General features: G+C 43.5%; 1 long non-coding RNA gene across 1 annotated transcript; it reads right to left on the reverse strand.

Moving 5' to 3' along the window:
• Positions 1-2,220: 2,220 nt before the first annotated feature.
• On the reverse strand, positions 2,221-5,052 carry LOC308466560. Its single transcript, XR_013980881.1, has 3 exons — positions 4,975-5,052; positions 2,956-3,055; positions 2,221-2,600 (listed from the first exon to the last, which is right to left on the reverse strand). It is a non-coding gene; the product is annotated as an uncharacterized lncRNA (long non-coding RNA).
• Between the last annotated feature and the right edge of the window lie 1,687 nt (positions 5,053-6,739).

Below are 6,739 nucleotides of genomic sequence, written 5' to 3' on the forward strand. Positions count from 1 at the left end.
TAGGGCAAGCCAGTCAGATGGGTGAGATATCTTCTTCTTCTTCTTCTTCTTCTTCTTCTTCTTCTTCTTCTTCTTCAGGCTGTCCCTATTTTCATTGGACAAATGTTGGAGGGTATGGTATTTAACACCTCCATGAGTCAATTCCTAGGCCCATGGGCCTGTGGAATGAAAAGGAAATACCAAAATAATATGAAGTCTGAACTCTGCAAAGAGAGCAGAATGATGTCGGAGCTCGGGTGGGATTGCTTGTGAACGTGGACTTCAGGGCAAGGTTGTTTTCTTGTTTCTATCCTGTCCCCCAGACATCCCCATCTCTGTTTGCTTTCACTGAGTCTGTTCCCATTAAGCAGCATTTGCAATCAGAACTAGATCAAAGAGAGTTATTTAGGTGGATATAGAGTTCAAGCAATCATGTCATTTTCCATAATGGCATTCTATCTTCTTGCTGTGTTCAGAGTCAAGACTCAGAAGTGCTGTTCATATGGTATGAAAGAGCTACTTTTCTTTTGTAATCCATGTAATCAAAATTAACAGCCTCTCTAACATCTCTAGCCTACTGCAAGTAATTAGCAATTATCAGAACTGTGCAAGATGCAGAGATTTCATTTCATAGACAGGAAGGCGACCAGTGAATTAACCCTTTCTTTTGCACCTGGACATTGGTTTGGACCCCAGATTGCCAATTGTAGCCCATCAAGAACTATCTGTTTTGATTTGATGTACTGGGCTGCCATTTTATTTGAGATTTAACTTGAAAACTGAAATCTCAGCACCTTTGGCTACCTAGAGTCTGCCTTGGAATGAAAGCTAGCAAGACATCACTGGTACCTGCCTTCTCCTTCTTGCTGCCCTTCTTTTGCTTCAGCTGCCTATTGAACTATAGCCCTGGGGTAGATCTACACACAAGAAAAACACACTATAAATAAGTCAGAAATTAAATCGTTATAACAAAAGAAAAAAAAAAACGCTATGGAAAACCACTTTGAATTTTATTTTATTTTTTTTGCTCTACAGCACCATCTGGCATTTCATGTTTATAACACATTCAAAACACCCCCTTTTTTTACTAATGTAGCTGAGTCCCTGATCTGTCTAAACCTAATCCAAGGCAACATCAATAATTGTTTCATTAACTGTGCTGTATTCTGATTCATGTATATGATGTACTTTCTCTATGCCAATAAATGAGATTGATTGATTGAATTTATGACTTAGTTATAGCATCCCCCGCCCCCCCGTGTATAGAACCATACCAGGTCTCTCAAGCCTGACCTGGGTTTGACCTTGACCTTGCTTTCTCCTTGCTAAAGTCTGGCGATATAGTGTGCAGGATTAAACCTGGAGTAGGTTCTATTGCCAGACCTTCCCCTGCCCAGATCACTGACCCAGCTGCAGCATGGCAGGCCTTGGGGGGCAAAACAATTACCTAAAATTGTCTCTAGCATTTGCATTTCCAGATTTTTAACAGGAGATTCTAACAAACTTTTGTCTAGAAATAAAACAAACACAATTACTGTCTCTTATAACAATGGGAAACCAAACTTGGAATGTATACATTTCACATATCTTTAGAATTGTGCACTCCCAGGAAATCCAGGTTTTTGACAGTAGATCAAGCCCAGTGACATTTATAAAAGTATAACTTTATAAAAATGGAAGGATTCGGGTACAAAGAAATACAATTCTCACAAAAGAGCAATAAACATATTCTTTTAAAAGAATTTTTCTTGACTTATTTACTTCCAGGTACAGATACTTAAGATTTCAGTTAAGCAGTGCTTTCCTATGCATGTGTTTACTCAAAAGTAATTACAACGATATTCAATGGAGGCATATGCCCAGGTAAATGCTTGTAGGATTGAAACCTTATCACCATTAAAAAGTGTTTGTTCTGTTTGAAATTATTTAGTTTCAAGGCATTTAAATAAGCTCATAAATAATTTTTGTGGCTGTTTTGTATATCTTGGCCAGTGCTGCAATTTTCAACATAGCTTAAAATGTGGAATGTGGCTACTGTGACTGGCTCTCTATTTATAGATCCAAGGGAGTCTTCTGCCAACAGAATCACAGTGAGACCTCAAGTTCAATTCTTTGCTATAAGTATGTTCTTGTTAGGAGTGACCTACATATCTTCAGTGCTAGTTGGAACAGCTTGCAAAGTATAGGGTAACAATCGTGAATTCAACAAAAGCTGAAGTTTTAGAGGAAATGTGGCTTGGGGAATAGAGATGTGGTATGTATGGAATCAACCATAAATTGCTGGGAAAGAATGTCTTCTTTCATTTATGATAGGAATCTAGTGGTTTTGGGGTTACCAACCGCTCAGGATCTACAGGGACAATCAGTAAAATCAAGTTTTGCCACATGATCGATACTGTATTCTGCCAAGTTGATTCTTTCGTGTTCTGTCCAAAAGTCCCTTGAGGGCCTGTCTTGATCCATAATCTCGTCAATCTGCCTGTCCAACCGCATTTTGCCAGTCTCTTCCCCCCAAACCCTCCTTTATGCTCCACTTCTGATCTGCTATGGTTCTGGACATGAGACCTACTTGAGGAGCTACCTTTTAACAACCAATCATTGCAACACCATGCAGCCTCGGGCTGTGGAAAAACATAAGAATTCTAGGTTACACAAGCATAACGTTCTCATTACAGACAGTGGTGAAGCAGATACCCTAAGAAGGGGTTAGGGGAGGTCACTTCCACCAATCACTCACCCACCTGTCCACTACTGCTGACCGCTTGTCACAGCCACTGCCAATTGCACACCTCGCCACAACCACCAATTGTCTGCCCACTCATCACCACCAACAGCCCACCCACCCACTTGCCACAGCTGCCAATCGCCTGCCCAACTGCCACAGCCAATCATCAGCAGGCCTTGGCACAGCCACCAATCACCCGCCCAATTGCCGCTGGCAATCTCCTGCTTGCTGCTGCCATTAATCACATGTACCCGCTCAGCATTCACTATCCGTATAGAAGACGACGCCCAATTTTTGCCTCTTTTTTATAGCAGAAAGCATTGTCTTATACGCAGAAAAATACGGTAAATACTGAAAAGAAACACAGAGAGGAGATATAAGTTAGCAGGAAATGGCTCCAGCAAACATCTGCCTTAAGCTGTCCGTAGCACAGTAGATGAATGTGAGTGCTTGAAATTAATCAACCAGGCCATGACCTTACTGAAAAACATTTATAGAAAAGCAGTTACAAACCATGGCAACATAACTTCTTTGACTTGCTCTCTGCTCCAGAGGCTTGCTCTTCTGTAGCCCTAGCACCCACATTCATCTGAGGCAAGAAAGGGCCAATAAGCATTTTAGATGCAATTAATAAAGTGACCTCTGTGGAAGGGTCACCCTTTAGATTAGATTCTGTGGACATGTGGGGCTTTTAATCAATTATTTCCAAGCACTGTTAAATTCCACTGGATTTTTCTGACTCTAGAAAATTGTACATGTGTTTGCCCAGTCTCTCGGGACCGGTTCACACATGATGATTCTCAGACAGGTTGCCTGTGCAGAAACAAGACCACATACATCATGTCTGAAGTATGGTACAAGTGTATTTTGTGTACATCTGCTTCCTGATAAAAGACAAAATAGGAACAGGCACATGCTTCCTTCTACGGCAGGCTTGTACAGCATTTGGCCCATCTAGGCAAATACAGCCAACCCATATAGGGTGACCCACCAGGCTCATTCCAAAATTGGAAACCTTGCCGGATCTCAGAATTAGAAGGGACTAGGCATATATCCTACCCCTCCGGGGGGGGGGACAGGGGGACTCCTTACAACAATGCTTTCTGTTTCCAGTGATAGTTGCAAATGTTCTAGAGACTTCCAAGTTTTGAGCAATGAGTTGCCTAGTGGCTACTAAAAGGAAGGTGATTCGTTCTTTAGACTACAAATTAACATTAGAGATCCACAGCATTCAACTCCCCAACATAAGTTTCCAGAGTTCATTGCTCCCTTTCATTTTTATAAGCCCACCACCCCACATAAGCAATCACATGACATGAACCACACAAACACACCATTTGAATGGGAATTTCCCTCAACTTCGGGGGCTCCCAGACCCCTCAAATATTTTATTGGGAGGGCTGAAGGAACGTCGGCCCCTAGGAGTTGGCTCCTGTGGCTCATCGTGATGTACCAGCTCTGAGGGCGGGAAGCAAGGGGGAGCAGAACGCAAGGAGTCTTGATTTTTTATTCATTGGTGTTTTTCTTTTTCTAAATCTACCAAAGAATAAATTAAATAAAATCAAGATTAAGGTGTTTCTACAGGATGGTGGAAGGTGTCTGTGCTGTGTCCTGTTGCTGCAGTAGTGGTGGAGATGTTCTGTGGCAAAAAATGGGCGGTCGAGGAGGGGAAATGAGAAATGTCCCTATTTTCACCTGAGGAATGTTGGAGGGTATGTCTTCTTCTTCTTTGGTGATCACTCATAGCCGAGTAAGATTGTCTTCCATTAACACGGTTTTAACAATGAGTCCGTAAGTGACTGTGGAGGCTAATTCTGGGTCCACACATCCTCCCACAGTGGGGACATTGGTTTATGACTGCTGCGTGCTGACCTCACAGGGCGTGGTAATCCAATCAGGGAAAAAGGGAGGCAGACTATGTCCAGGGCACCTTTTCTAGACCCTCTCCCTTTTTGGGGTGATCAGAGTAGATCCTAAAAACGGCTGCTCAGTCATGGATACAGCTATCGTGCTGCTCAACTGCCTCGTTCCTTGAGTCAGAATGACTGAATCTGTACCCACCGCCCATGTGCTGGTTGATGACTAGGGGCTTCCAGATTTCATGATCCTGGTCCCATTACCATTGCCGATCGCCATGGGATTTTTGGGGTTTGGGTTGGGTTTTTGGAAGACACCTGTGTGTGAATTTGTTTTATGTGTGTAGATCAGTGCACGCTGACCAACACACAGACTTCATAGTAGGGCTCTGTTCTGATGGCATGAGTATTCACGACAACCAGTAGATTCTTATCTGCTGCAGCCTTCATCCAGCTTCACAGCCGTTGTAACATACCGCTTGTTATCATCCACCTGTTCTGCCATTGAGGACTTCTTGGATCATTCTTTGTCTAGCTCCTTTCCTTTGACCTTACCACCTTGGGTAACACTGCTGGGAGTATGAGATTCCCAACAGCTTTGCTCACAAAGGTCATAGGAACCTGCAAGCCCACACACCATGACAAGGTGATGATCCAGCGAATGAGGAAGGGTATGTAAATCACTTGTGAAAGGGCCAATAGAAAAGTCTGAAGGAATGAAGTTCATGTACAGATTTCCGCATATTCTTGAACCCCTTTTTAGTATCCCATGCAAACCTGCACCATGTAGGAGCTTTTTAGGGGTCAGAGGGGGTATTTTTGGCTATACAGTGGTACCTCGGGTTACAGACGCTTCAGGTTACAGACTCTGCTAACCCAGAAATAGTACCTCGGGTTAAGAACTTTGCTTCAGGATGAGAACAGAAATTGCGCGGTGGCAGCGGGAGGCCCATTAGCTAAAGTGGTACCTCAGGTTAAGAACAGTTTCAGGTTAAGAATGGACCTCCAAAAGGAATTAAATTCTTAACCCGAGGTACCACTGTATTTGCTTAGTGGTGAGGAAATGGCACTCTGTGCATTCTTTTCTTCCTTATTTATTGAATAAGAATGGCAGGATGGTGGTTAAGCCTACCGTAGACCAATATGAATCATACCCGCAGGATATTTCTCTCCCCTGCTCCCATTGCAGGGGAGAGAAAATTCCTCACATTTTCATTAAAGGCACCTCAATCACTTATGCTGGTGAGGATAAAAGAATAGAAAAATACCCCCCATTCACACCATACTTCTTGCTTTGTTCCTCCCAACTGGCATGAAATCAAGCAACTGGCTTGTGTCATGCTCCTCAGATGCCTCAGCAGTGGCACTCACACAGCTGTGCCCGCCTGCCACATGGCGCTTTCAGCTGCTACTTTCTCCTGGATGTTTATAAAGATGTTTTCAAAAGAGGAAAGGGGAGCTTGAAGAGGCAGCACAGATGCAGCACATTCGAGTGATGGAGAATAATATATTGTGCTTTACCCCTTTATTTTTGCAGGTAGGTGGAAAGGAAAGGAAAAGCCTTGTGAACAATTTCATTGTAGGTTTTACGAAACATAAAAGTGGGTAAAAGTCTGAGCTCTCATGTAATTCCTTCCTTTTCGGGCACTAACGGTTATGAGAATTATAAGGTCTAAGATATAAAATAAATGTTCATAAATGTACCAGGCAAACACATAAAGGCAAAGGGACCCCTGACCGTTAGGTCCAGTCGCGGATGACCTGGGGTTGCGGTGCTCATCTCGCTTTATTGGCCAAGGGAGCCAGCGTACAGCTTCCGGGTCATGTGGTCAGCATGATTAAGCCGCTTCTGGTGAACCAGAGCAGCGCACGGAAACACCGTTTACCTTCCCCCTGGAGCGGTACATATTTATCTACTTGCACTTTGACGTGCTTTCGAACTGCTAGGTTGGCAGGAGCAGAGACCGAGCAGCGGGAGCTCACCCCATTGCTGGGATTCGAACCGCCGACCTTCTGATCGGCAAGCCCTAGGATCTGTGGTTTAGACCACAGCACCACCCATGTCCCAACAAACATACATAAATATAAACCACAAGTCTGAAACAGTACAGGAAAACATCTGCAGTTTGGATGGAAATGGGAAAAGCCTCCCCATTGTCTCTGTGCTCACAAATCCTGC

The sequence above is a fragment of the Podarcis pityusensis genome (genome assembly GCF_964106645.2).
Source record: "Podarcis pityusensis genome assembly, chromosome: 17".
NCBI classification, from domain to species: Eukaryota; Metazoa; Chordata; class Lepidosauria; order Squamata; family Lacertidae; genus Podarcis; species Podarcis pityusensis.